Genomic DNA, 21,895 nt, shown 5'->3' on the forward strand with positions numbered 1-21,895 from the left:
CCTTCCGATTCATCCACAGGGTTATTTTCCACACTACCTGGCGAGGCCCCAGCAGACGCACTGCAGCCTCCTTCCCTGAAATAGTGTTTCACAGCCAAATGCCACAAAACCACTCGGGGGTGAAACGCTTGTAGTTTTATACGAAGACCGAAGGTTGCTGCCTTTGCGCTTCACACAAGATCAAGAGGGCATGCCGGTTGACCAGTACACAGCAAACTGGTCTTTGATATAGAAACCAACGCCCACTCCAACAGAATGAGCCCGACATATGCTGACTTCCCACCAGGATTTATTATGCAGAAAATAAGGGTAAAGCACCGTCCAGGAAACGCCAGGCAGACGCGTTTCTAGCGAGTGTGTTAGCTTTCTTCAGTGCCAGTTCCTGTTTCCCTGTTTCCTCTCAGAGCCTTGCACCTGGGGATACTTGCAGTGTCCTGAGCAGTCTCTGGCCACGCTTTTAAAAGATAATTACTCACCCCCTCCGCTCACAGCTGCAGTGCCTCTCTTGAAGGTGTTTAGACCAGGAGTATGCTGGTACACCGAGTCCAATGTGACAGCTCATGCAGTGAAAAGCCGCCAAATGCCCAGTGGCTTATCTCGAAGTCACCAAATCCTTTTGATTCATCCACAGGGTTATTTTCCACAGTACCTGGCGGGGCCCATGCAGACACGCTGCAGCCTCCTTCCCCGAAATAGTGTTTCACAGCCAAATACCAAAAATCCACTCGGGGGGGTGAAACGCTTGTAGTTTTATACGAAGACCGAAGGTTGCTGGCTTTGCGCTTCACACCAGATCAGGAGGCCATGCCGGTTGACCAGTACACAGCAAACTGGTCTTTGATATAGAAACCAACGCCCACTCCAACAGAATGAGCCCGACATATGCTGACTTCCCACCAGGATTTATTATGCAGAAAATAAGGGTTAAGCGCCGTCCAGGAAACTCCAGGCAGACACGTTTCTAGCGAGTGTGTTAGCTTTCTTCAGTGCCGGTTCCTGTTTCCTCTCAGAGCCTCGCACCTGGGGATACTTGCAGTGTCCTGAGTAGTCTCTGGCCACGCTTTTAAAAGATAATTACTCCCTGCCTCCGCTCAGAGCTGCAGTGCCTCTCTTGAAGGTGTTTAGACCAGGAGCATGCTGGTACACCGAGTCCAATGTGACAGCTCATGCAGTGAAAAGCCGCCAAACGCCCAGTGGCTTGTCTCGATGTCACCAAATCCTTCTGATTCATCCACAGGGTTATTTTCCACAGTACCTGGCGGGGCCCACGCAGACACGCTGCAGCCTCCTTCCCCGAAATAGTGTTTCACAGCCAAATACCACAAATCCACTCGGGGGGGGGGTGAAATGCTTGTAGCTTTATACGAAGACTGAAGGTTGCTGGCTTTGCGCTTCACACCAGATCAGGAGGCCATGCCGGTTGACCAGTACACAGCAAACTGGTCTTTGATATAGAAACCAACGCCCACTCCAACAGAATGAGCCCGACATATGCTGACTTCCCAACAGGATTTACTATGCAGAAAATAAGGGTAAAGCACCGTCCAGGAAATGCCAGGCAGACGCGTTTCTAGCGAGTGTGTTAGCTTTCTTCAGTGCCGGTTCCTGTTTCCTCTCAGAGCCTTGCACCTGGGGATACTTGCAGTGTCCTGAGCAGTGTCTGGCCATGCTTTTAAAAGATAGTTACTCCCCGCCTCCGCTCACAGCTGCAGTGCCTCCCGTGAAGATGTTTAGACCAGGAGCATGCTGGTACACCGAGTCCTATGTGACAGCTCATGCAGTGAAAAGCCACCAAACGCCCAGTGGCTTGTCTCGATGTCACCGCATCCTTCCGATTCATCCACAGGGTTATTTTCCACAGTACCTGGCGGGGCCCCTGCAGACGCACTGCAGCCTCCTTCCCCGAAATAGTGTTTCACAGCCAAATACCACAAAACCACTCGGGGTGAAACGCTTGTAGTTTTATATGAAGACCGAAGGTTACTGCCTTTGCGCTTCACACAAGATCAGGAGGGCATGCCGGTTGACCAGTACACAGCAAACTGGTCTTTGATATAGAAACCAACGCCCACTCCAACAGAATGAGCCCGACATATGCTGACTTCCCACCAGGATTTATTATGCAGAAAATAAGGGTTAAGCACCGTCCAGGAAACGCCAGGCAGACACGTTTCTAGCGAGTGTGTTAGCTTTCTTCAGTGCCGGTTCCTGTTTCCTCTCAGAGCCTTGCACCTGGGGATACTTGCAGTGTCCTGAGCAGTCTCTGGCGACGCTTTTAAAAGATAATTACTCACCCCCTCCGCTCACAGCTGCAGTGCCTCTCTTGAAGGTGTTTAGACCAGGAGTATGCTGGTACACCGAGTCCAATGTGACAGCTCATGCAGTGAAAAGCCGCCAAATGCCCAGTGGCTTATCTCGAAGTCACCAAATCCTTTTGATTCTCCACAGGGTTATTTTCCACAGTACCTGGCGGGGCCCACGCAGACACGCTGCAGCCTCCTTCCCCGAAATAGTGTTTCACAGCCAAATACCAAAAATCCACTCGGGGGGGTGAAACGCTTGTAGTTTTATACGAAGACCGAAGGTTGCTGGCTTTGCGCTTCACACCAGATCAGGAGGCCATGCCGGTTGACCAGTACACAGCAAACTGGTCTTTGATATAGAAACCAACGCCCACTCCAACAGAATGAGCCCGACATATGCTGACTTCCCACCAGGATTTATTATGCAGAAAATAAGGGTAAAGCACCGCCCAGGAAATGCCAGGCAGACGCGTTTCTAGCGAGTGTGTTAGCTTTCTTCAGTGCCGGTTCCTGTTTCCTCTCAGAGCCTCCCACCTGGGGATACTTGCAGTGTCCTGAGCAGTCCCTGGCCACGCTTTTAAAAGATAATTACTCTCCGCCTCCGCTCACAGCTGCAGTGCCTCCCGTGAAGGTGTTTAGACCAGGAGCATGCTGGTACACCGAGTCCAATGTGACAGCTCATGCAGTGAAAAGCCGCCAAAGGCCCAGTGGCTTGTCTCGATGTCACTGCATCCTTCCGATTCATCCACAGGGTTATTTTCCACAGTACCTGGCGGGGCCCCTGCAGAGGCGCTGCAGCCTCCTTCCCCGAAATAGTGTTTCACAGCCAAATACCACAAAACCACTCGGGGGGGGGGGTAAAACGCTTGTAGTTTTATACGAAGACTGAAGGTTGCTGCCTTTGCGCTTCACACCAGATCAGGAGGGCATGCCGGTTGACCAGTACACAGCAAACTGGTCTTTGATATAGAAACCAACGCCCACTCCAACAGAATGAGCCTGACATATGCTGACTTCCCACCAGGATTTATTATGCAAAAAATAAGGGTAAAGCACCGTCCAGGAAACGCCAGGCAGACGCGTTTCTAGCAAGTGTGCTAGCTTTCTTCAGTGCCAGTTCCTGTTTCCTCTCAGAGCCTTGCACCTGGGGATACTTGCAGTGTCCTGAGCAGTCTCTGGCCACGCTTTTAAAAGATAATTACTCCCAGCCTCCGCTCACAGCTGCAGTGCCTCCCGTGAAGGTGTTTAGACCAGGAGCATGCTGGTACACCGAGTCCAATTTGACAGCTCATGCAGTGAAAAGCTGCTAAATGCCCAGTGGCTTGTCTCGATGTCACCGCATCCTTCCGATTCATCCACAGGGTTATTTTCCACAGTACCTGGCGAGGCCCCAGCAGACGCACTGCAGCCTCCTTCCCTGAAATAGTGTTTCACAGCCAAATACCACAAAACCACTCGGGGGTGAAACGCTTGTAGTTTTATACGAAGACCGAAGGTTGCTGCCTTTGCGCTTGACACCAGATCAGGAGGGCATGCCGGTTGACCAGTACACAGCTAACTTGTCTTTGATATTGAAACCAACGCCCACTCCAACAGAATGAGCCCGACATATGCTGACTTCCCACCAGGATTTATTATGCAGAAAATAAGGGTAAAGCACCGTCCAGGAAATGCCTGGCAGACGCATTTCTAGCGAGTGTGTTAGCTTTCTTCAGTGCCGGTTCCTGTTTCCTCTCAGAGCCTCGCACCTTGGGCTACTTGCAGTGTCCTGAGCAGTCTCTGGCGACGCTTTTAAAAGATAATTACTCACCCCCTCCGCTCACAGCTGCAGTGCCTCTCTTGAAGGTGTTTAGACCAGGGGCATGCTGGTACACCGAGTCCAATGTGACAGCTCATGCAGTGAAAAGCCGCCAAACGCCCAGTGGCTTGTCTCGATGTCACCAAATCCTTCTGATTCATCCACAGGGTTATTTTCCACAGTACCTGGCGGGGCCCACGCAGACACGCTGCAGCCTCCTTCCCCGAAATAGTGTTTCACAGCCAAATACCAAAAATCCACTCGGGGGGGGGGGGTGAAACGCTTGTAGTTTTATACGAAGACCGAAGGTTGCTGGCTTTGCGCTTCACACCAGATCAGGAGGCCATGCCGGTTGACCAGTACACAGCAAACTGGTCTTTGATATAGAAAGCAACGCCCACTCCAACAGAATGAGCCCGACATATGCTGACTTCCCACCAGGATTTATTATGCATAAAATAAGGGTTAAGCACCGTCCAGGAAACGCCAGGCAGACAGGTTTCTAGCGAGTGTGTTAGCTTTCTTCAGTGCCGGTTCCTGTTTCCTCTCAGAGCCTCGCACCTGGGGATACTTGCAGTGTCCTGAGCAGTCTCTGGTCACGCTTTTAAAAGATAATTACTCCCCGCCTCCGCTCACAGCTGCAGTGCCTCTCTTGAAGGTGTTTAGACCAGGAGCATGCTGGTACACCGAGTCCAATGTGACAGCTCATGCAGTGAAAAGCCGCCAAACGCCCAGTGGCTTGTCTCGATGTCACCAAATCCTTCTGATTCATCCACAGGGTTATTTTCCACAGTACCTGGCGGGGCCCACGCAGACACGCTGCAGCCTCCTTCCCCGAAATAGTGTTTCACACCCAAATACCACAAATCCACTCGGGGGGGGGGGTGAAATGCTTGTAGCTTTATACGAAGACTGAAGGTTGCTGGCTTTGCGCTTCACACCAGATCAGGAGGCCATGCCGGTTGACCAGTACACAGCAAACTGGTCTTTGATATAGAAACCAACGCCCACTCCAACAGAATGAGCCCGACATATGCTGACTTCCCAACAGGATTTACTATGCAGAAAATAAGGGTAAAGCACCGTCCAGGAAATGCCAGGCAGACGCGTTTCTAGCGAGTGTGTTAGCTTTCTTCAGTGCCGGTTCCTGTTTCCTCTCAGAGCCTTGCACCTGGGGATACTTGCAGTGTCCTGAGCAGTGTCTGGCCATGCTTTTAAAAGATAGTTACTCCCCGCCTCCGCTCACAGCTGCAGTGCCTCCCGTGAAGATGTTTAGACCAGGAGCATGCTGGTACACCGAGTCCAATGTGACAGCTCATGCAGTGAAAAGCCACCAAACGCCCAGTGGCTTGTCTCGATGTCACCGCATCCTTCCGATTCATCCACAGGGTTATTTTCCACAGTACCTGGCGGGGCCCCTGCAGACGCACTGCAGCCTCCTTCCCCGAAATAGTGTTTCACAGCCAAATACCACAAAACCACTCGGGGTGAAACGCTTGTAGTTTTATATGAAGACCGAAGGTTACTGCCTTTGCGCTTCACACAAGATCAGGAGGGCATGCCGGTTGACCAGTACACAGCAAACTGGTCTTTGATATAGAAACCAACGCCCACTCCAACAGAATGAGCCCGACATATGCTGACTTCCCACCAGGATTTATTATGCAGAAAATAAGGGTAAAGCACCGTCCAGGAAACGCCAGGCAGACGCGTTTCTAGCGAGTGTGTTAGCTTTCTTCAGTGCCAGTTCCTGTTTCCCTGTTTCCTCTCAGAGCCTTGCACCTGGGGATACTTGCAGTGTCCTGAGCAGTCTCTGGCCACGCTTTTAAAAGATAATTACTCACCCCCTCCGCTCACAGCTGCAGTGCCTCTCTTGAAGGTGTTTAGACCAGGAGTATGCTGGTACACCGAGTCCAATGTGACAGCTCATGCAGTGAAAAGCCGCCAAATGCCCAGTGGCTTATCTCGAAGTCACCAAATCCTTTTGATTCATCCACAGGGTTATTTTCCACAGTACCTGGCGGGGCCCATGCAGACACGCTGCAGCCTCCTTCCCCGAAATAGTGTTTCACAGCCAAATACCAAAAATCCACTCGGGGGGGTGAAACGCTTGTAGTTTTATACGAAGACCGAAGGTTGCTGGCTTTGCGCTTCACACCAGATCAGGAGGCCATGCCGGTTGACCAGTACACAGCAAACTGGTCTTTGATATAGAAACCAACGCCCACTCCAACAGAATGAGCCCGACATATGCTGACTTCCCACCAGGATTTATTATGCAGAAAATAAGGGTTAAGCGCCGTCCAGGAAACTCCAGGCAGACACGTTTCTAGCGAGTGTGTTAGCTTTCTTCAGTGCCGGTTCCTGTTTCCTCTCAGAGCCTCGCACCTGGGGATACTTGCAGTGTCCTGAGTAGTCTCTGGCCACGCTTTTAAAAGATAATTACTCCCTGCCTCCGCTCAGAGCTGCAGTGCCTCTCTTGAAGGTGTTTAGACCAGGAGCATGCTGGTACACCGAGTCCAATGTGACAGCTCATGCAGTGAAAAGCCGCCAAACGCCCAGTGGCTTGTCTCGATGTCACCAAATCCTTCTGATTCATCCACAGGGTTATTTTCCACAGTACCTGGCGGGGCCCACGCAGACACGCTGCAGCCTCCTTCCCCGAAATAGTGTTTCACAGCCAAATACCACAAATCCACTCGGGGGGGGGGTGAAATGCTTGTAGCTTTATACGAAGACTGAAGGTTGCTGGCTTTGCGCTTCACACCAGATCAGGAGGCCATGCCGGTTGACCAGTACACAGCAAACTGGTCTTTGATATAGAAACCAACGCCCACTCCAACAGAATGAGCCCGACATATGCTGACTTCCCAACAGGATTTACTATGCAGAAAATAAGGGTAAAGCACCGTCCAGGAAATGCCAGGCAGACGCGTTTCTAGCGAGTGTGTTAGCTTTCTTCAGTGCCGGTTCCTGTTTCCTCTCAGAGCCTTGCACCTGGGGATACTTGCAGTGTCCTGAGCAGTGTCTGGCCATGCTTTTAAAAGATAGTTACTCCCCGCCTCCGCTCACAGCTGCAGTGCCTCCCGTGAAGATGTTTAGACCAGGAGCATGCTGGTACACCGAGTCCTATGTGACAGCTCATGCAGTGAAAAGCCACCAAACGCCCAGTGGCTTGTCTCGATGTCACCGCATCCTTCCGATTCATCCACAGGGTTATTTTCCACAGTACCTGGCGGGGCCCCTGCAGACGCACTGCAGCCTCCTTCCCCGAAATAGTGTTTCACAGCCAAATACCACAAAACCACTCGGGGTGAAACGCTTGTAGTTTTATATGAAGACCGAAGGTTACTGCCTTTGCGCTTCACACAAGATCAGGAGGGCATGCCGGTTGACCAGTACACAGCAAACTGGTCTTTGATATAGAAACCAACGCCCACTCCAACAGAATGAGCCCGACATATGCTGACTTCCCACCAGGATTTATTATGCAGAAAATAAGGGTTAAGCACCGTCCAGGAAACGCCAGGCAGACACGTTTCTAGCGAGTGTGTTAGCTTTCTTCAGTGCCGGTTCCTGTTTCCTCTCAGAGCCTTGCACCTGGGGATACTTGCAGTGTCCTGAGCAGTCTCTGGCGACGCTTTTAAAAGATAATTACTCACCCCCTCCGCTCACAGCTGCAGTGCCTCTCTTGAAGGTGTTTAGACCAGGAGTATGCTGGTACACCGAGTCCAATGTGACAGCTCATGCAGTGAAAAGCCGCCAAATGCCCAGTGGCTTATCTCGAAGTCACCAAATCCTTTTGATTCTCCACAGGGTTATTTTCCACAGTACCTGGCGGGGCCCACGCAGACACGCTGCAGCCTCCTTCCCCGAAATAGTGTTTCACAGCCAAATACCAAAAATCCACTCGGGGGGGTGAAACGCTTGTAGTTTTATACGAAGACCGAAGGTTGCTGGCTTTGCGCTTCACACCAGATCAGGAGGCCATGCCGGTTGACCAGTACACAGCAAACTGGTCTTTGATATAGAAACCAACGCCCACTCCAACAGAATGAGCCCGACATATGCTGACTTCCCACCAGGATTTATTATGCAGAAAATAAGGGTAAAGCACCGCCCAGGAAATGCCAGGCAGACGCGTTTCTAGCGAGTGTGTTAGCTTTCTTCAGTGCCGGTTCCTGTTTCCTCTCAGAGCCTCCCACCTGGGGATACTTGCAGTGTCCTGAGCAGTCCCTGGCCACGCTTTTAAAAGATAATTACTCTCCGCCTCCGCTCACAGCTGCAGTGCCTCCCGTGAAGGTGTTTAGACCAGGAGCATGCTGGTACACCGAGTCCAATGTGACAGCTCATGCAGTGAAAAGCCGCCAAAGGCCCAGTGGCTTGTCTCGATGTCACTGCATCCTTCCGATTCATCCACAGGGTTATTTTCCACAGTACCTGGCGGGGCCCCTGCAGAGGCGCTGCAGCCTCCTTCCCCGAAATAGTGTTTCACAGCCAAATACCACAAAACCACTCGGGGGGGGGGGTAAAACGCTTGTAGTTTTATACGAAGACTGAAGGTTGCTGCCTTTGCGCTTCACACCAGATCAGGAGGGCATGCCGGTTGACCAGTACACAGCAAACTGGTCTTTGATATAGAAACCAACGCCCACTCCAACAGAATGAGCCTGACATATGCTGACTTCCCACCAGGATTTATTATGCAAAAAATAAGGGTAAAGCACCGTCCAGGAAACGCCAGGCAGACGCGTTTCTAGCAAGTGTGCTAGCTTTCTTCAGTGCCAGTTCCTGTTTCCTCTCAGAGCCTTGCACCTGGGGATACTTGCAGTGTCCTGAGCAGTCTCTGGCCACGCTTTTAAAAGATAATTACTCCCAGCCTCCGCTCACAGCTGCAGTGCCTCCCGTGAAGGTGTTTAGACCAGGAGCATGCTGGTACACCGAGTCCAATTTGACAGCTCATGCAGTGAAAAGCTGCTAAATGCCCAGTGGCTTGTCTCGATGTCACCGCATCCTTCCGATTCATCCACAGGGTTATTTTCCACAGTACCTGGCGAGGCCCCAGCAGACGCACTGCAGCCTCCTTCCCTGAAATAGTGTTTCACAGCCAAATACCACAAAACCACTCGGGGGTGAAACGCTTGTAGTTTTATACGAAGACCGAAGGTTGCTGCCTTTGCGCTTGACACCAGATCAGGAGGGCATGCCGGTTGACCAGTACACAGCTAACTTGTCTTTGATATTGAAACCAACGCCCACTCCAACAGAATGAGCCCGACATATGCTGACTTCCCACCAGGATTTATTATGCAGAAAATAAGGGTAAAGCACCGTCCAGGAAATGCCTGGCAGACGCATTTCTAGCGAGTGTGTTAGCTTTCTTCAGTGCCGGTTCCTGTTTCCTCTCAGAGCCTCGCACCTGGGGATACTTGCAGTGTCCTGAGCAGTCTCTGGCGACGCTTTTAAAAGATAATTACTCACCCCCTCCGCTCACAGCTGCAGTGCCTCTCTTGAAGGTGTTTAGACCAGGGGCATGCTGGTACACCGAGTCCAATGTGACAGCTCATGCAGTGAAAAGCCGCCAAACGCCCAGTGGCTTGTCTCGATGTCACCAAATCCTTCTGATTCATCCACAGGGTTATTTTCCACAGTACCTGGCGGGGCCCACGCAGACACGCTGCAGCCTCCTTCCCCGAAATAGTGTTTCACAGCCAAATACCAAAAATCCACTCGGGGGGGGGGGGTGAAACGCTTGTAGTTTTATACGAAGACCGAAGGTTGCTGGCTTTGCGCTTCACACCAGATCAGGAGGCCATGCCGGTTGACCAGTACACAGCAAACTGGTCTTTGATATAGAAAGCAACGCCCACTCCAACAGAATGAGCCCGACATATGCTGACTTCCCACCAGGATTTATTATGCATAAAATAAGGGTTAAGCACCGTCCAGGAAACGCCAGGCAGACAGGTTTCTAGCGAGTGTGTTAGCTTTCTTCAGTGCCGGTTCCTGTTTCCTCTCAGAGCCTCGCACCTGGGGATACTTGCAGTGTCCTGAGCAGTCTCTGGTCACGCTTTTAAAAGATAATTACTCCCCGCCTCCGCTCACAGCTGCAGTGCCTCTCTTGAAGGTGTTTAGACCAGGAGCATGCTGGTACACCGAGTCCAATGTGACAGCTCATGCAGTGAAAAGCCGCCAAACGCCCAGTGGCTTGTCTCGATGTCACCAAATCCTTCTGATTCATCCACAGGGTTATTTTCCACAGTACCTGGCGGGGCCCACGCAGACACGCTGCAGCCTCCTTCCCCGAAATAGTGTTTCACAGCCAAATACCACAAATCCACTCGGGGGGTGAAATGCTTGTAGTTTTATACGAAGACCGAAGGTTGCTGGCTTTGCGCTTCACACCAGATCAGGAGGCCATGCCGGTTGACAAGTACACAGCAAACTGGTCTTTGATATAGAAACCAACGCCCACTCCAACAGAATGAGCCCGACATATGCTGACTTCCCAACAGGATTTACTATGCAGAAAATAAGGGTAAAGCACCGTCCAGGAAATGCCAGGCAGACGCGTTTCTAGCGAGTGTGTTAGCTTTCTTCACTGCCGGTTCCTGTTTCCTCTCAGAGCCTTGCACCTTGGGATACTTGCAGTGTCCTGAGCAGTCTCTGGCCATGCTTTTAAAAGATAGTTACTCCCCGCCTCCGCTCACAGCTGCAGTGCCTCCCGTGAAGGTGTTTAGACCAGGAGCATGCTGGTACACCGAGTCCAATGTGACAGCTCATGCAGTGAAAAGCTGCTAAATGCCCAGTGGCTTGTCTCGATGTCACTGCATCCTTCCGATTCATCCACAGGGTTATTTTCCACACTACCTGGCGAGGCCCCAGCAGACGCACTGCAGCCTCCTTCCCTGAAATAGTGTTTCACAGCCAAATGCCACAAAACCACTCGGGGGTGAAACGCTTGTAGTTTTATACGAAGACCGAAGGTTGCTGCCTTTGCGCTTCACACAAGATCAAGAGGGCATGCCGGTTGACCAGTACACAGCAAACTGGTCTTTGATATAGAAACCAACGCCCACTCCAACAGAATGAGCCCGACATATGCTGACTTCCCACCAGGATTTATTATGCAGAAAATAAGGGTAAAGCACCGTCCAGGAAACGCCAGGCAGACGCGTTTCTAGCGAGTGTGTTAGCTTTCTTCAGTGCCAGTTCCTGTTTCCCTGTTTCCTCTCAGAGCCTTGCACCTGGGGATACTTGCAGTGTCCTGAGCAGTCTCTGGCCACGCTTTTAAAAGATAATTACTCACCCCCTCCGCTCACAGCTGCAGTGCCTCTCTTGAAGGTGTTTAGACCAGGAGTATGCTGGTACACCGAGTCCAATGTGACAGCTCATGCAGTGAAAAGCCGCCAAATGCCCAGTGGCTTATCTCGAAGTCACCAAATCCTTTTGATTCATCCACAGGGTTATTTTCCACAGTACCTGGCGGGGCCCATGCAGACACGCTGCAGCCTCCTTCCCCGAAATAGTGTTTCACAGCCAAATACCAAAAATCCACTCGGGGGGGTGAAACGCTTGTAGTTTTATACGAAGACCGAAGGTTGCTGGCTTTGCGCTTCACACCAGATCAGGAGGCCATGCCGGTTGACCAGTACACAGCAAACTGGTCTTTGATATAGAAACCAACGCCCACTCCAACAGAATGAGCCCGACATATGCTGACTTCCCACCAGGATTTATTATGCAGAAAATAAGGGTTAAACGCCGTCCAGGAAACTCCAGGCAGACACGTTTCTAGCGAGTGTGTTAGCTTTCTTCAGTGCCGGTTCCTGTTTCCTCTCAGAGCCTCGCACCTGGGGATACTTGCAGTGTCCTGAGTAGTCTCTGGCCACGCTTTTAAAAGATAATTACTCCCTGCCTCCGCTCAGAGCTGCAGTGCCTCTCTTGAAGGTGTTTAGACCAGGAGCATGCTGGTACACCGAGTCCAATGTGACAGCTCATGCAGTGAAAAGCCGCCAAACGCCCAGTGGCTTGTCTCGATGTCACCAAATCCTTCTGATTCATCCACAGGGTTATTTTCCACAGTACCTGGCGGGGCCCACGCAGACACGCTGCAGCCTCCTTCCCCGAAATAGTGTTTCACAGCCAAATACCACAAATCCACTCGGGGGGGGGGGTGAAATGCTTGTAGCTTTATACGAAGACTGAAGGTTGCTGGCTTTGCGCTTCACACCAGATCAGGAGGCCATGCCGGTTGACCAGTACACAGCAAACTGGTCTTTGATATAGAAACCAACGCCCACTCCAACAGAATGAGCCCGACATATGCTGACTTCCCAACAGGATTTACTATGCAGAAAATAAGGGTAAAGCACCGTCCAGGAAATGCCAGGCAGACGCGTTTCTAGCGAGTGTGTTAGCTTTCTTCAGTGCCGGTTCCTGTTTCCTCTCAGAGCCTTGCACCTGGGGATACTTGCAGTGTCCTGAGCAGTGTCTGGCCATGCTTTTAAAAGATAGTTACTCCCCGCCTCCGCTCACAGCTGCAGTGCCTCCCGTGAAGATGTTTAGACCAGGAGCATGCTGGTACACCGAGTCCTATGTGACAGCTCATGCAGTGAAAAGCCACCAAACGCCCAGTGGCTTGTCTCGATGTCACCGCATCCTTCCGATTCATCCACAGGGTTATTTTCCACAGTACCTGGCGGGGCCCCTGCAGACGCACTGCAGCCTCCTTCCCCGAAATAGTGTTTCACAGCCAAATACCACAAAACCACTCGGGGTGAAACGCTTGTAGTTTTATATGAAGACCGAAGGTTACTGCCTTTGCGCTTCACACAAGATCAGGAGGGCATGCCGGTTGACCAGTACACAGCAAACTGGTCTTTGATATAGAAACCAACGCCCACTCCAACAGAATGAGCCCGACATATGCTGACTTCCCACCAGGATTTATTATGCAGAAAATAAGGGTTAAGCACCGTCCAGGAAACGCCAGGCAGACACGTTTCTAGCGAGTGTGTTAGCTTTCTTCAGTGCCGGTTCCTGTTTCCTCTCAGAGCCTTGCACCTGGGGATACTTGCAGTGTCCTGAGCAGTCTCTGGCGACGCTTTTAAAAGATAATTACTCACCCCCTCCGCTCACAGCTGCAGTGCCTCTCTTGAAGGTGTTTAGACCAGGAGTATGCTGGTACACCGAGTCCAATGTGACAGCTCATGCAGTGAAAAGCCGCCAAATGCCCAGTGGCTTATCTCGAAGTCACCAAATCCTTTTGATTCTCCACAGGGTTATTTTCCACAGTACCTGGCGGGGCCCACGCAGACACGCTGCAGCCTCCTTCCCCGAAATAGTGTTTCACAGCCAAATACCAAAAATCCACTCGGGGGGGTGAAACGCTTGTAGTTTTATACGAAGACCGAAGGTTGCTGGCTTTGCGCTTCACACCAGATCAGGAGGCCATGCCGGTTGACCAGTACACAGCAAACTGGTCTTTGATATAGAAACCAACGCCCACTCCAACAGAATGAGCCCGACATATGCTGACTTCCCACCAGGATTTATTATGCAGAAAATAAGGGTAAAGCACCGCCCAGGAAATGCCAGGCAGACGCGTTTCTAGCGAGTGTGTTAGCTTTCTTCAGTGCCGGTTCCTGTTTCCTCTCAGAGCCTCCCACCTGGGGATACTTGCAGTGTCCTGAGCAGTCCCTGGCCACGCTTTTAAAAGATAATTACTCTCCGCCTCCGCTCACAGCTGCAGTGCCTCCCGTGAAGGTGTTTAGACCAGGAGCATGCTGGTACACCGAGTCCAATGTGACAGCTCATGCAGTGAAAAGCCGCCAAAGGCCCAGTGGCTTGTCTCGATGTCACTGCATCCTTCCGATTCATCCACAGGGTTATTTTCCACAGTACCTGGCGGGGCCCCTGCAGAGGCGCTGCAGCCTCCTTCCCCGAAATAGTGTTTCACAGCCAAATACCACAAAACCACTCGGGGGGGGGGGGTAAAACGCTTGTAGTTTTATACGAAGACTGAAGGTTGCTGCCTTTGCGCTTCACACCAGATCAGGAGGGCATGCCGGTTGACCAGTACACAGCAAACTGGTCTTTGATATAGAAACCAACGCCCACTCCAACAGAATGAGCCTGACATATGCTGACTTCCCACCAGGATTTATTATGCAAAAAATAAGGGTAAAGCACCGTCCAGGAAACGCCAGGCAGACGCGTTTCTAGCAAGTGTGCTAGCTTTCTTCAGTGCCAGTTCCTGTTTCCTCTCAGAGCCTTGCACCTGGGGATACTTGCAGTGTCCTGAGCAGTCTCTGGCCACGCTTTTAAAAGATAATTACTCCCAGCCTCCGCTCACAGCTGCAGTGCCTCCCGTGAAGGTGTTTAGACCAGGAGCATGCTGGTACACCGAGTCCAATTTGACAGCTCATGCAGTGAAAAGCTGCTAAATGCCCAGTGGCTTGTCTCGATGTCACCGCATCCTTCCGATTCATCCACAGGGTTATTTTCCACAGTACCTGGCGAGGCCCCAGCAGACGCACTGCAGCCTCCTTCCCTGAAATAGTGTTTCACAGCCAAATACCACAAAACCACTCGGGGGTGAAACGCTTGTAGTTTTATACGAAGACCGAAGGTTGCTGCCTTTGCGCTTGACACCAGATCAGGAGGGCATGCCGGTTGACCAGTACACAGCTAACTTGTCTTTGATATTGAAACCAACGCCCACTCCAACAGAATGAGCCCGACATATGCTGACTTCCCACCAGGATTTATTATGCAGAAAATAAGGGTAAAGCACCGTCCAGGAAATGCCTGGCAGACGCATTTCTAGCGAGTGTGTTAGCTTTCTTCAGTGCCGGTTCCTGTTTCCTCTCAGAGCCTCGCACCTGGGGATACTTGCAGTGTCCTGAGCAGTCTCTGGCCACGCTTTTAAAAGATAATTACTCTCCGCCTCCGCTCACAGCTGCAGTGCCTCCCGTGAAGGTGTTTAGACCAGGAGCATGCTGGTACACCGAGTCCAATGTGACAGCTCATGCAGTGAAAAGCCGCCAAACCCCCAGTGGCTTGTCTCGATGTCACCGCATCCTTCCGATTCATCCACAGGGTTATTTTCCACAGTACCTGGCGGGGCCCCTGCAGACGCGCTGCAGCCTCCTTCCCCGAAATAGTGTTTCACAGCCAAATACCACAAAACCACTCGGGGGGGGGTGAAACGCTTGTAGTTTTATACGAAGACCGAAGGTTGCTGCCTTTGCGCTTGACACCAGATCAGGAGGGCATGCCGGTTGACCAGTACACATCAAACTTGTCTTTGATATTGAAACCAACGCCCACTCCAACAGAATGAGCCCGACATATGCTGACTTCCCACCAGGATTTATTATGCAGAAAATAAGGGTAAAGCACCGTCCAGGAAACGCCAGGCAGACGCGTTTCTAGCAAGTGTGTAAGCTTTCTTCAGTGCCGGTTCCTGTTTCCTCTCAGAGCCTCGCACCTGGGGATACTTGCAGTGTCCTGAGCAGTCTCTGGCCATGCTTTTAAAAGATAATTACTCCCCGCCTCCACTCACAGCTGCAGTGCCTCCCTTGAAGGTGTTTAGACCAGGAGCATGCTGGTACACCGAGTCCAATGTGACAGCTCATGCAGTGAAAAGCTGCCAAACGCCCAGTGGCTTGTCTCGATGTCACTGCATCCTTCCGAATACTCCACAGGGTTATTTTCCACAGTACCTGGCGGGGCCCCTGCAGACGCGCTGCAGCCTCCTTCCCCGAAATAGTGTTTCGCAGCCAAATACCACAAAACCACTCGGGGGGGGGGTAAAACGCTTGTAGTTTTATACAAAGACCGAAGGTTGCTGCCTTTGCGCTTCACACCAGATCAGGAGGGCATGCCGGTTGACCAGTACACAGCAAACTGGTCTTTGATATAGAAACCAACGCCCACTCCAACAGAATGAGCCCGACATATGCTGACTTCCCACCAGGATTTATTATGCAAAAAATAAGGGTAAAGCACCGTCCAGGAAACGCCAGGCAGACGCGTTTCTAGCAAGTGTGCTAGCTTTCTTCAGTGCCGGTTCCTGTTTCCTCTCAGAGCCTCGCACCTGGGGATACTTGCAGTGTCCTGAGCAGTCTCTGGCCACGCTTTTAAAAGATAATTACTCCCCGCCTCCGCTCACAGCTGCAGTGCCTCCCGTGAAGGTGTTTAGACCAGGAGCATGCTGGTACACCGAGTCCAATGTGACAGCTCATGCAGTGAAAAGCTGCTAAATGCCCAGTGGCTTGTCTCGATATCACTGCATCCTTCCGATTCATCCACAGGGTTATTTTCCACAGTACCTGGCGAGGCCCCAGCAGACGCACTGCAGCCTCCTTCCCTGAAATAGTGTTTCACAGCCAAATGCCACAAAACCACTCGGGGGTGAAACGCTTGTAGTTTTATACGAAGACCGAAGGTTGCTGCCTTTGCACTTCACACAAGATCAAGAGGGCATGCCGGTTGACCAGTACACAGCAAACTGGTCTTTGATATAGAAACCAACGCCCACTCCAACAGAATGAGCCCGACATATGCTGACTTCCCACCAGGATTTATTATGTAGAAAATAAGGGTAAAGCACCGTCCAGGAAACGCCAGGCAGACGCGTTTCTAGCGAGTGTGTTAGCTTTCTTCAGTGCCAGTTCCTGTTTCCTCTCAGAGCCTTGCACCTTTGGATACTTGCAGTGTCCTGAGCAGTCTCTGGCCATGCTTTTAAAAGATAGTTACTCCCCGCCTCCGCTCACAGCTGCAGTGCCTCCCGTGAAGGTGTTTAGATCAGGAGCATGCTGGTACACCAAGTCCAATTTGACAGCTCATGCAGTGAAAAGCCGCCAAACGCCCAGTGGCTTGTCTCGATGTCACCGCATCCTTCCAATTCATCCACAGGGTTATTTTCCACAGTACCTGGCGGGGCCCCTGCAGACGCGCTGCAGCCTCCTTTCCCGAAATAGTGTTTCACAGCCAAATACCAAAAAACCACTCGAGGGGTGAAACACTTGTAGTTTTATACGAAGACCGAAGGTTGCTGCCTTTGCCCTTCACACCAGATCAGGAGGGTATGCCGGTTGACCAGTACACAGCAAACTGGTCTTTGATATAGAAACCAACGCCCACTCCAACAGAATGAGCCCGACATATGCTGACTTCCCACCAGGATTTATTATGCAGAAAATAAGGGTAAAGCACCGCCCAGGAAACGCCAGGCAGACGCGTTTCTAGCGAGCGTGTTAGCTTTCTTCAGTGCCAGTTCCTGTTTCCTCTCAGAGCCTTGCACCTGGGGATACTTGCAGTGTCCTGAGCAGTCTCTGGCCACGCTTTTAAAAGATAATTACTCCCCGCCTCCGCTCACAGCTGCAGTGCCTCCCCTGAAGGTGTTTAGACCAGGAGCATGCTGGTACACCGAGTCCAATGTGACAGCTCATGCAGTGAAAAGCTGCTAAATGCCCAGTGGCTTGTCTCGATGTCACTGCATCCTTCCGATTCATCCACAGGGTTATTTTCCACACTACCTGGCGAGGCCCCAGCAGACGCACTGCAGCCTCCTTCCCTGAAATAGTGTTTCACAGCCAAATGCCACAAAACCACTCGGGGGTGAAACGCTTGTAGTTTTATACGAAGACCGAAGGTTGCTGCCTTTGCGCTTCACACAAGATCAAGAGGGCATGCCGGTTGACCAGTACACAGCAAACTGGTCTTTGATATAGAAACCAACGCCCACTCCAACAGAATGAGCCCGACATATGCTGACTTCCCACCAGGATTTATTATGCAGAAAATAAGGGTAAAGCACCGTCCAGGAAACGCCAGGCAGACGCGTTTCTAGCGAGTGTGTTAGCTTTCTTCAGTGCCAGTTCCTGTTTCCCTGTTTCCTCTCAGAGCCTTGCACTTGGGGATACTTGCAGTGTCCTGAGCAGTCTCTGGCCACGCTTTTAAAAGATAATTACTCACCCCCTCCGCTCACAGCTGCAGTGCCTCTCTTGAAGGTGTTTAGACCAGGAGTATGCTGGTACACCGAGTCCAATGTGACAGCTCATGCAGTGAAAAGCCGCCAAATGCCCAGTGGCTTATCTCGAAGTCACCAAATCCTTTTGATTCATCCACAGGGTTATTTTCCACAGTACCTGGCGGGGCCCACGCAGACACGCTGCAGCCTCCTTCCCCGAAATAGTGTTTCACAGCCAAATACCAAAAATCCACTTGGGGGGGTGAAACGCTTGTTGTTTTATACGAAGACCGAAGGTTGCTGGCTTTGCGCTTCACACCAGATCAGGAGGCCATGCCGGTTGACCAGTACACAGCAAACTGGTCTTTGATATAGAAACCAACGCCCACTCCAACAGAATGAGCCCGACATATGCTGACTTCCCACCAGGATTTATTATGCAGAAAATAAGGGTTAAGCGCCGTCCAGGAAACTCCAGGCAGACACGTTTCTAGCGAGTGTGTTAGCTTTCTTCAGTGCCGGTTCCTGTTTCCTCTCAGAGCCTCGCACCTGGGGATACTTGCAGTGTCCTGAGTAGTCTCTGGCCACGCTTTTAAAAGATAATTACTCCCTGCCTCCGCTCACAGCTGCAGTGCCTCTCTTGAAGGTGTTTAGACCAGGAGCATGCTGGTACACCGAGTCCAATGTGACAGCTCATGCAGTGAAAAGCCGCCAAACGCCCAGTGGCTTGTCTCGATGTCACCAAATCCTTCTGATTCATCCACAGGGTTATTTTCCACAGTACCTGGCGGGGCCCACGCAGACACGCTGCAGCCTCCTTCCCCGAAATAGTGTTTCACACCCAAATACCACAAATCCACTCGGGGGGGGGGTGAAATGCTTGTAGCTTTATACGAAGACTGAAGGTTGCTGGCTTTGCGCTTCACACCAGATCAGGAGGCCATGCCGGTTGACCAGTACACAGCAAACTGGTCTTTGATATAGAAACCAACGCCCACTCCAACAGAATGAGCCCGACATATGCTGACTTCCCAACAGGATTTACTATGCAGAAAATAAGGGTAAAGCACCGTCCAGGAAATGCCAGGCAGACGCGTTTCTAGCGAGTGTGTTAGCTTTCTTCAGTGCCGGTTCCTGTTTCCTCTCAGAGCCTTGCACCTGGGGATACTTGCAGTGTCCTGAGCAGTGTCTGGCCATGCTTTTAAAAGATAGTTACTCCCCGCCTCCGCTCACAGCTGCAGTGCCTCCCGTGAAGATGTTTAGACCAGGAGCATGCTGGTACACCGAGTCCAATGTGACAGCTCATGCAGTGAAAAGCCACCAAACGCCCAGTGGCTTGTCTCGATGTCACCGCATCCTTCCGATTCATCCACAGGGTTATTTTCCACAGTACCTGGCGGGGCCCCTGCAGACGCACTGCAGCCTCCTTCCCCGAAATAGTGTTTCACAGCCAAATACCACAAAACCACTCGGGGTGAAACGCTTGTAGTTTTATATGAAGACCGAAGGTTACTGCCTTTGCGCTTCACACAAGATCAGGAGGGCATGCCGGTTGACCAGTACACAGCAAACTGGTCTTTGATATAGAAACCAACGCCCACTCCAACAGAATGAGCCCGACATATGCTGACTTCCCACCAGGATTTATTATGCAGAAAATAAGGGTTAAGCACCGTCCAGGAAACGCCAGGCAGACACGTTTCTAGCGAGTGTGTTAGCTTTCTTCAGTGCCGGTTCCTGTTTCCTCTCAGAGCCTTGCACCTGGGGATACTTGCAGTGTCCTGAGCAGTCTCTGGCGACGCTTTTAAAAGATAATTACTCACCCCCTCCGCTCACAGCTGCAGTGCCTCTCTTGAAGGTGTTTAGACCAGGGGCATGCTGGTACACCGAGTCCAATGTGACAGCTCATGCAGTGAAAAGCCGCCAAACGCCCAGTGGCTTGTCTCGATGTCACCAAATCCTTCTGATTCATCCACAGGGTTATTTTCCACAGTACCTGGCGGGGCCCACGCAGACACGCTGCAGCCTCCTTCCCCGAAATAGTGTTTCACAGCCAAATACCAAAAATCCACTCGGGGGGGGGGGGTGAAACGCTTGTAGTTTTATACGAAGACCGAAGGTTGCTGGCTTTGCGCTTCACACCAGATCAGGAGGCCATGCCGGTTGACCAGTACACAGCAAACTGGTCTTTGATATAGAAAGCAACGCCCACTCCAACAGAATGAGCCCGACATATGCTGACTTCCCACCAGGATTTATTATGCATAAAATAAGGGTTAAGCACCGTCCAGGAAACGCCAGGCAGACAGGTTTCTAGCGAGTGTGTTAGCTTTCTTCAGTGCCGGTTCCTGTTTCCTCTCAGAGCCTCGCACCTGGGGATACTTGCAGTGTCCTGAGCAGTCTCTGGCCACGCTTTTAAAAGATAATTACTCCCCGCCTCCGCTCACAGCTGCAGTGCCTCTCTTGAAGGTGTTTAGACCAGGAGCATGCTGGTACACCGAGTCCAATGTGACAGCTCATGCAGTGAAAAGCCGCCAAACGCCCAGTGGCTTGTCTCGATGTCACCAAATCCTTCTGATTCATCCACAGGGTTATTTTCCACAGTACCTGGCGGGGCCCACGCAGACACGCTGCAGCCTCCTTCCCCGAAATAGTGTTTCACAGCCAAATACCACAAATCCACTCGGGGGGTGAAATGCTTGTAGTTTTATACGAAGACCGAAGGTTGCTGGCTTTGCGCTTCACACCAGATCAGGAGGCCATGCCGGTTGACAAGTACACAGCAAACTGGTCTTTGATATAGAAACCAACGCCCACTCCAACAGAATGAGCCCGACATATGCTGACTTCCCAACAGGATTTACTATGCAGAAAATAAGGGTAAAGCACCGTCCAGGAAATGCCAGGCAGACGCGTTTCTAGCGAGTGTGTTAGCTTTCTTCACTGCCGGTTCCTGTTTCCTCTCAGAGCCTTGCACCTTGGGATACTTGCAGTGTCCTGAGCAGTCTCTGGCCATGCTTTTAAAAGATAGTTACTCCCCGCCTCCGCTCACAGCTGCAGTGCCTCCCGTGAAGGTGTTTAGACCAGGAGCATGCTGGTACACCGAGTCCAATGTGACAGCTCATGCAGTGAAAAGCTGCTAAATGCCCAGTGGCTTGTCTCGATGTCACTGCATCCTTCCGATTCATCCACAGGGTTATTTTCCACACTACCTGGCGAGGCCCCAGCAGACGCACTGCAGCCTCCTTCCCTGAAATAGTGTTTCACAGCCAAATGCCACAAAACCACTCGGGGGTGAAACGCTTGTAGTTTTATACGAAGACCGAAGGTTGCTGCCTTTGCGCTTCACACAAGATCAAGAGGGCATGCCGGTTGACCAGTACACAGCAAACTGGTCTTTGATATAGAAACCAACGCCCACTCCAACAGAATGAGCCCGACATATGCTGACTTCCCACCAGGATTTATTATGCAGAAAATAAGGGTAAAGCACCGTCCAGGAAACGCCAGGCAGACGCGTTTCTAGCGAGTGTGTTAGCTTTCTTCAGTGCCAGTTCCTGTTTCCCTGTTTCCTCTCAGAGCCTTGCACCTGGGGATACTTGCAGTGTCCTGAGCAGTCTCTGGCCACGCTTTTAAAAGATAATTACTCACCCCCTCCGCTCACAGCTGCAGTGCCTCTCTTGAAGGTGTTTAGACCAGGAGTATGCTGGTACACCGAGTCCAATGTGACAGCTCATGCAGTGAAAAGCCGCCAAATGCCCAGTGGCTTATCTCGAAGTCACCAAATCCTTTTGATTCATCCACAGGGTTATT

Source organism: Lissotriton vulgaris, chromosome 1_1 (genome assembly GCF_964263255.1).
Source record: "Lissotriton vulgaris chromosome 1_1, aLisVul1.2, whole genome shotgun sequence".
Classification (NCBI taxonomy): Eukaryota; Metazoa; Chordata; class Amphibia; order Caudata; family Salamandridae; genus Lissotriton; species Lissotriton vulgaris.